We start from the raw sequence: 9,851 nt of genomic DNA, 5'->3' as shown, positions 1-9,851 counted from the left end.
AGTCACGTGGCAGGTGCAGATACATAAGGACGCTAACATTAAACCAAGATGAATACTCTAAACCCCATACTGCCTTCGTCCAAAGGCTAAGAAGTGCAAGCAAATAGAGCTGGAGAGAAACTAGGCATAGAAAAAGTGAGTTAAGACTCGAGTGTCAAAGTACAATGAGAGCTTTTTGTACACAGTAAATAAACATATACCACATATGAGTCTCATAAGAAAGCCTTTTAACTGTCACCATTTATCTTCCTGTCTATATACAAGTATTTTTTCGATTATTTTAAGAATTTTTCCTGTTCCATAAAAATAAGCAGAAAATGGAAAATTGCAATATACCTTATTACAAAAACAAAAAGCACAGGTCTTTTTAAGTTGTTACACAGAAGAAAGTCATTCTATATGCCTAAAGTGGTAACTCTTGCTTCTAACCACAGTTTATTGGATTTAAGCTGGTCAAGTAAGTGTGGGTTCAATCTTGAAGAAAAAATATGAAGTTTAAAAACATGTAAAAATTGCTACAACAACATCTTCAAAATGTGCTACTAAATGCAATAGTAATTTTAAAATTTAACCCTTTTCGTGCTCTTGCATAACAAAGTTCCGTAAATACGTAAATATCTTCAACTTTTAGACATTTGAATTTCAAAGATTCCTCAGAAACTTATTCTACAAAGAAAAATGGGAGAAGGGGGAAGAGGGAAGGGTAGGGGAAAGGAAAAGAAAAAATATGAGAAGACGAAAAATGGAAAAAAGGTTTTTGTAAATAGGGCAGGGAGGAGGGGGTGAAGGGAGGGTGGGGACAAGGGGAAAAAATGAGAACCAAGACCTGTCATGTAAAGGCACAAGATCCCAATGATGAATGTAATTGTACTGTATACCTAAGATGTACCAATAAACAGTGAGGAAAAACAAAAGTAAGAGACTCTCTCTGTAAAACTTTTAAGAACAAGAAATATTACTGTATTTCTGCAAGCCGGTGATCTTCAACTAGGGGAAAATTTGCCCCCAGAGGTATGTTTGGACCGTTTGAACATTTTTTTTATAGTGGCGATCGGGGCAAAGGATGCTGTGGCATCTGATGAGTAATCAGATTCGCTGCTAACCATCCTTTAGTGCCCAGGACAGCCCCACATGTATCTAACCCAAGGTTGTAATAGTGCTGAGGTTGAGCGATCCCGGATTTAGGGTAAGATAAGAGCTATAAAGACAAACGATCCAATCTGTGACTTGGCGCACCAAAGGTTTATTGCCTGCCTTAAACCAATGTAGGCTGATAGTGGGGAGCTCTGATTTCGCGCATATTCAAGGATCTATGTTTTATCCATGCAGTGGCTCTACTAAAGCCTGAAGGTTTAGAATCATTCCTTAGTTCTTCCTGGGAGACAGAGAAATAAATAGGGCTCTTCAGAAAAATGCATGCGGGACTTTTTGTTCTCTCGGGGTCTCCCTGGAGGTGTGTATATCACTTCTGTCCGTGCACACTGTGCCAGTCCCCAGTCACATCGGTGCCTAATGCCAAGAAAGGCCAGAAAATGTAGTTTAGCCTGGTGTCCAAAGAGTGGAAACATTTGTTTATATCTGCAAAGTATCTACTTTCATGTATTAGTTATCTCTGTGTCTAACAAAATACTTTGGGAAACAAGACAATAACAATAAATTAATAACTTAACGCAAAGGAACTTGTATTAATGTAAAGTAAGATTTTTTTAGACTAGGCATTAAACTCAGAGCCTTTGGACTTAGTAACACGCCTAACACTTTCTTTCATTCTTCCTCCCCTCGTGTACTTTTTTGAGACAGAGTCCTGCTAAGTCATTAAATTGCCCAGACTAGGATCAAGCTTGTGATCCTCCTGCTTCACCTTCCAGAGGGATTATAGAATATTTCCTTAAGAAAAAACAAAAAGCAGAATCTAGAAGAATCTGAAATTAGCATTTAGTATGAGGTCATCCAAAAATTTTATTTGTGAATGTCTCACTAGAATGGAATTTTATAGTTATATAAGATTTTTAAGCCTCGCTTCTAATACACAAGTGATGTATTATTTATTTATTTCATATTTTATATTTTCAAACTCTTCATGTATAAGTACTTAATTCAGTATTTAAGGTATCTGTGAGTTTTTTAATTACTTAAATTTTGAGATAATAAATATGTAACTTTTTATGTAAACAAAAAAATCATTATGCTAAAATTAACGTGAAGTCTCACGGTCATAGGTCCAAGTCGCACACCGTGGGGCTACTTTCTTATTCTCAAACATCAACATGAAATGTGAAATCAAATAGCAGCTTTCTAAAATATTAAAACAGGGAAGAGATAAAACATTAAAACAAGGAAGAGATAACAACAACTATGATCAACAGTATAATGTTAGCATTTAATCTTTGGGTACATTTAAGAAGATATTTTTGATGCAATTTTACCAAATTTTTCATTCTTTTAGAAAAATTGGGGATAAAAGAATGAATTAAAAATAGGCCTTACCCCTATATACCAAATGCAGCAACCTAAATTTTTCTACACTCAAATGAATGTTTTATTTTTTTTAGACAAGAGAGAAATAAAACCTTCATACTATCACAGGGTAAAGTAAATTACTGTGCAACCATCTTCCCAACCACCTATATTTACATTGCTCTGAAATTAAGAATTGGATTTAGTTTAACAACTGACATAGTGTTCAGAGATAACCAGTTTCTGCAGTGTCAACTGTGGATTTTTCTTTTCATTCTTTTCCAATGCTCCTCTCATGGATTGATTACTTCTAACATGCTAGTCTATCAGCAGTATGGAGCAAGAGTAGAGACAGGATGTGGTCATAATGTAATTGCTACATTCCACTGCAGAGTTAATAAAAATTCAGGGTACCTCATAAATATTTCTAATCTATTTGCTTAGAGGAAAGGAAGTATTTATGGTTTGAAAATCTCTGGCTATAAAAAAGAGTAGTCCAGTTTATTCTACAGTATCAAGTAGCTTTTTGTTAGTTTTATGGGTAAGTTAGTACTACCAAACCTACCTTCAGAACATATGTAATAAATTCTATCCAACCAATCTAGTTTATTTTGGACAGAACTACATTTAAATAAGACAACTGCAAGTCACCAAAGACACCACTATATTCTATTCAGGGGTCTATATATGATCTTCATCCTTGTCTTTTTAAGATACTATGACGGAATGACAGAAATAGTCATGATCAAGAGTTTCCTTCATTAAGCAATTTCAATAAGAAGATGATATAAAATTTTTCTAAACAAAACTTTGTAGTTATATCAAAGAACCAAATAGTTATTCACTAACTATATAATGATGTTGCAGTTCACAAAAATAGCATGCATGTGAGGTTCACAAAGATATTTTCCTATTTTTTAATTCCTTTCATAGGAAGATTGTAAAACATTCTTCAAAAATTGTATGGTCATTCTAAAATTTATGCTTGCAACACACGTCTGCTTTGCTTCCAAATTAAGCTAAAATTCATTGGCATAAAGGACTCCACTTTTACAAGAGGAACTTCTTACAAGAGAGTCAGGTGTGCTGGGTTTCAATAATGACTTTGTTCCTTATTAGCTACATGGCTTGGGCAAGTCATGTGTATGTCTCTTTCTCTGTAAAAATAGATTAGATAGATAGGTAGGTAGATAGATAGATAGATAGATAGATAGATAAAATTTTAAAATACCTATTCTATCAAGACTAAATAAGCATTGCAAATAATGTTCTGAAAACACATCTGGCACATAGTGAGCTCCCAAAGAAATGTTGACTCCTATTGTTATTCTTCTATATAACACAACACTTAGCAGAATATCGGCACCCATAGAAGGCACTCAGTATAACACAGTATAAGTGCTTTGAATAAATTGGCCATCATACATTTTGTATGGTTACAGAAATGTAGCCTAGTTATAAGCAGGAGAAGGAATTGTGAATCAGAAATGAGAATCCAATTTATGAGAAATACAACTTCTAAGAACCAAGATACATCATGTAAAGGGACAAAGTTCTGATGACGAATGTAACTGTACTGTATACCTAAAATGTACCAATAAACTTAATGGAAAAAAAGAAGAAATACAACGTTTCCTAACCAACTAAGTCTTGGTTTTTCTCTTCCGTTAATGGTTCCAGGATTATTCTTAAAGGTCATTGCAAGAATTAGGAAAGTATGGTGAGCACTGGCAAAAATGCCTAGCACTCAATCAGTGATGGGTATCATTAATCTCTGCAGGATGATGCTGGTGATGCTGGTCTACAGATGTGATTCACTTATTTCACCACATTTGTAAGTTTCCTCCAGTGCAAGGCACTGTGCTAGTGACTAGAAGCAAAAGATGTTTTCTGTTACTCATACTCTATTTGAAGTAGGAGTTTTAAAAGATGGTGAAATCACTTTATTTAAAAACATAAATTTTCAATGGTGACCAAGAAAAAGTATAAAAGCAGACATGGAGAGCAATAACCATTTTACTGAAGACTATGGCCAGGCCTCTTTGAGTAGTGCAACAGCATAGTGAGAAATGTAAAATTAGTTTACAAAATATAATCTTTAAAAATATTAAGTGCAAAATGATACCCAAATTTTTAAAATTCTAGAATCCAGAAGATGAGTCTATGAAATACAGTTTAAATAAAATAGAAGTGTATGCTCTTTTTCAGAATAGACCCCTCTGTGTTATGAGATGTGTGCTCACCTACAACAACTCAAGCATGCAGGAGTGTGATGTTAGGCAGTTGACGGTCGAGAATGGCTTCTCCACCCCAGCATATTTCTTCCTCCTAATGGACTGCTAAGGCACCAAATGACAACAGCCCTTTATGAACAACTGGGAGGTGCTAGAGAGCCAGTTCACTCACATCATTAATCCTTGAATCAATAAATCCTTAAATGACCATAAATTCATGAATCCTTGTACCCTCTGAATTGCTTGTGTATTGGTTAGGAAATCAAACACAGGAAACGCTGTACTGCCTAGGAAAGAATGGCACCAGGACTGTTATACTATCCATGGCTAGCCTTTGATAACAGATACATTTACTATGCAAACAACACGCAAATTATGAACATCTTAGGCTTGGAAGAAATCAAATTAAAAGATGTCCAATATTACATCATGTGTAAAATATTTTAGGAACATCAGTCTAAAACAAGTTTTAAAATATGTCTATCTTGATTTCACTTTGGACAAGCCTTGCTTTTATTCAGAAAAAGATATTGCAAACTATTAATTTCCCTATTTACTAGAGAATTATTATGTCATATGTATATATGTATTTAACATATGTCAATCAAGATTTCTGGGTTCTCATTTTGATATGAAGTCCATTCTGCTTGCTAATTTCTAAATCTTACAAGAGCTCTTCATACCAAAAATTGAATATTTTCTTTTAAAAGACAAATGGCAATGGTCTTAATTGAATATCTCTTTTGGCATGGTTATAAATGGACCAAAAAGCTCCCCAATGTTTAAAACATTGGACTTTCCTAAAAGGAACAGGGTATAAGTTTAGGATATTTCTTTGAATGTATCATTGTTTTTTTACGGTTGTAATTTGAATCACACAATGAAGACATATGGATGAAAAACATCCAGTTACATATGTATTCAGTTAATTATTTCTTTAGGAACCAAAGCCAAATATTTTAATTTTCATTCTAATACAAATAAAAAAAGACTAGCAAGCTAAATCATATAGGAACACTATTAAAAGAGGCTATAATTACAGTGAGCCACATCTTATAATTTTTTAAAGACAGTCAAATATATTAAAAGAAAGATTAAGGTTTTAGGAATATTTGCAGTTAGTAAAAAGAGTCATTTTTTCACCCTAGAATCATAAAATACCATTATCTGCTTTAATACATTAAGTAAATATAATAAAACAGTAAGATAATAAATGCATAAATAATTTAATATAATAAAGAATAAGTAAACAACTGCTACTAGATACTAGAGTGAAAAATACAAACATAGAATTCAATGAGTTGAGATTTCAGGCAGCCAATAGCCACCCTTTCAGAGGAGTTCATTCTACTAGAAACCCAAAGTAAGCACTAGAGAGTCTCACACAATCAAATGGAAAGTGGTCCTGCCTTTGGTCTGATCCAGAGAAACAGACTTTGAGGTTGTGACTAGCGTAACAGAGATTTATTTGGAAGAAATTAATACCTTTGAGGCTGGCGGGGAAGCAGGTCTGGCAGAAGGAAGAGGTTAACTGTGATGTGCTGTGACCAAAGCTTCAGCCAAGCATCTGTGAATTCTATGGGAGCGACTGAAGTGACAGAGCCCTTCAAAGCTGTTCAAAGGGACCCAGCCTTTCGGCCTCCACAGTGACCTGTCATTGGATACAGCGTGCCTCAGAGAGGGCCTGGAGCCTGGCCCAAGACTACCCTTTTTGGCCAATTCCTGGGAAGGGACTCAGCTGTAAACTCAACACGGAACACTCAGAAAGCACTCTGGGTGGCGTTCCGAGCATCCGCTACCAGTCCTGAGAGAGGTGACTGTTACTAATCAGTAATATTGAGCTGCAAGCATTCCTAACATTAGCAAAACGCAATAAGAAATTAATTTCATGCTTGTCTACTCAGGTAAAATCCAAAGGAATATCATCACGCTAAAAAATAAAAGTTAGAGTGCAATCTTGGGAAAAACAGAGCTAAATGTAATGCAATTCTGAGATAACTGAAAGCTACAGAAGTCTTATATTAAGTATGCAGTTATATTCTCTCCCCACCTCATCATCCTACACACACACACACACACACACACACACACACACACACACACACACATACACAGGTGGGAATTTAAAAAAAGAGTGAGGGAGAGAGAAATATAACATAATTCTGAGATAACTGACTTCCACAGAAGTTTCACATAATATATTTAGATTCTCTCTTCCTCATACATATACATATTTTATATACTATGATTTTTAAATCAATAAAATGTAGTTTGGAATAGCTCCTGGTCCAAGGGATGTGACACCACTTTGGTGAACAAACATTAAATTTAGAATTCTCTGTCTCCTTCTTGCTCAGGCCAAAACTAAAAGCTTTCACCTGTAGATAAGTGATATAAATGCACAGAGACTTAGGTTTGACAGTAGCATTTTATTTCCTTCTTACTGTAGTGCACTGGCTGCTAAGAAGTTCCTGTTCTCAAATACCTAATTCAAATAAAATATAAGTTGTTCACTCTTCTTATTTCTCACTATCTTCACTGCATTTCAACTGGAATGTTCTGCCACTATCTCATATCTAAAATGGCTCATGCCAAATTTTTCAACAATTTCACTCAGACTTTTTTTTCAAATTATCAAGCTATAACACTGACAAAATCTGCACATCATGCTTGCTTGCACCCACTGAAACAAAAGAAGAAAATAATGATTTGCAGACACAATTACAAAATTATATAAATTTGATTAATTTTTCCCAATTTTATTTAGCTATATATTTAGCAAAATTTTATAAAGTGGGCAATGTAATTTATTGCTATATGTGTTTATATATACCTTATTAGTATATATGTAAGCTATTAATATGCATTAGCTTTATTGTAGAATTCATAATCAAGCTATTAAATACCCAGAAATGCACATAATCACCTTTTTTGTGTGTGCACTAAGAAATCTTCAGATAATTCTCTTAATAAATTTCAAGTATGCAATATTGTTAACTTTAGTCGCCATGCTATACATTAGATCTCCAGAACATCTTCATCCCACATATGTGAACTTTGTACCCTTTCATTAATATTTCCCTGTTTCTCTCCCTCCTTTGCCCCTTCCCCCGTCCACCACCACTCTGATCTCAGGTTTTATGAGTTTCACTTTTTCAGACTCCACATAAAAAGGAGATCATGTACTGCTTATCTTTGTATGCCTGGCTTCTTTGACTTAGTGTGTTGTCCTCCAGATCCATCCATGTTGTCACAAATGACAGAATTTCTTTCTTTCTTATTGCTTAAGTATCATATTCTTTATCTATTCATCTGTTACCAGACACACAGAATAACTCCATATCTTGGCCACTGTAAATAAAGCTGAAATGAATATGGAAGTGCACATATCTTTATGTTATTAATTTCATTTCCTCTGAATATATACCCAAAGTTAAAGGAAGAAAGGTTTATTTTGGTTCGCAGTCTGTAGAGGATTTAGTACACAGTCACCTGGCTCCAAGGCAGGGTGGCATGGCAGAGGGGCATCACAGAGGAGAAACTGTCCATGGCAAAGAAGGCAGAAAAGCAGCAAGAAGCAGTAAATAGCAGCCAATCTGCCTTCCATTTTTTCCTTTATATTCTATTCAGCCTACAAGTCCATTGATTGTTGCCACCCACACCCAGAGTGGGGTTTCCATTATCCACACTCAGAACTATGCTAAATCAATTTAAGGAAGTTATCACATTCCTTAAATCCCAGTTTCACATAACCTAACCCAGTAGCACATGCCCATGATCCAGCCAACTCTCAAAAATCAAAGCTGTGAACATATGAGACTTTGGGAGGGACATCTTGATACAATCAATTCATCTGTTCATTGGTTAACTATCATAGCTATTGTGGATTATGCCGCAATAAACATGAGTATAAAGATATCACTATGTTGTACTATGTCGACTTTAACAAAGAATAGTATAGCTAAGTCATATTATTATAGACAGCTAAGCTAGGCAGAAGTATTATAGTCAATCAGACAAGGTTAGTCCCTGAAGAGAGTCAGAACAAAGATAAAAACACAGTGTAACTGTGGCCAGAGGCATATCAACTGAAGGCCAGGCCTCAATACAAAGATGAAGTGACCAGGACTATCATAAGTGGTAACATCTGGTGTAATGAAATCTAGATAGTCATCAGTCACCTTGAAGTGTAACGAAGACCCTCAGACTCATCCCTTTCTGAAAAGGTCTTTGTTCCTTCCACACATGCTATGTGACTTGCTTCGCCATTGGATCAATGTTACCTAATGGCTATATGTATAATCGTATTGGGTGATCAGAGCTGTAACCCATATTGTACCCACATGGTTGTGCTCTATAAATTTCCCCTGAGAAGTGGGTTCCTCACCAATCCACTTTTAGGTCCCTCCTACTGCTTCTCAGGAGTTGTATCTTTCCCCTCAAACTATTTCCTACTCTTAACTTCCATTGTTCCTTAGAATTCATTCTTCAATTTGGGGGAAGAGAAACTCTACATGTCAGATATCTAGCAGTTGGGAGTTATAATACTTTCCCTATATGATTTGGAAATCCTATATCATTTCTTGTATCATATTTGGAAGCCCCAGCAAGATAATTAGAAAGTAAGAGTTTGCTTTTGTTTCACATATTACAGTTTATTACTCAAATAGTTGAAAATTGCAGTCCTTGTTTGTCAATTTCTTCTGCCTTGCATTGTTATGCCTCGTTCCTGTTTTATTCCTTGTCTTTTGTTAAAATGATGATAAATTTAAGTTGAGAACATGGGAAGATTGTATTTCCTTGATGAGATATTTTATTCCTGTTTTGTACTTGCTGGATTTAGACTTAGCTGCTGAGCTTACTAGTGTTCCTTGTTTGACCTGTTTGACTGCTGCGATTTGTTATCTTAGGCAGCAGCATTAGGAAAAAGTAATATTAGAACGTCCTCTAGTGGAATTTGATATGAAATGCTACAAAATGCATCTTTTTAGGAAATCTAGCTCATATTTAGAATATACACACCTATTACTAAGTCATGGGACCTCATCTGCCAGTAAAAGGGCAACATGTCAACAGCCATTCTTAAGACTTTGGGGAAAGGATTCACTGGGACAAACTGGCCCGGTCATCCCTCTATGCCATATAGGGAATGTCAAGCCT

This window comes from Fukomys damarensis, unplaced genomic scaffold (assembly GCF_012274545.1).
Source record: "Fukomys damarensis isolate Sample0158 unplaced genomic scaffold, DMR_v1.0_HiC HiC_scaffold_37, whole genome shotgun sequence".
Lineage (NCBI taxonomy): Eukaryota > Metazoa > Chordata > Mammalia > Rodentia > Bathyergidae > Fukomys > Fukomys damarensis.
Note: the sequence above shows the minus strand (reverse complement) of the source record.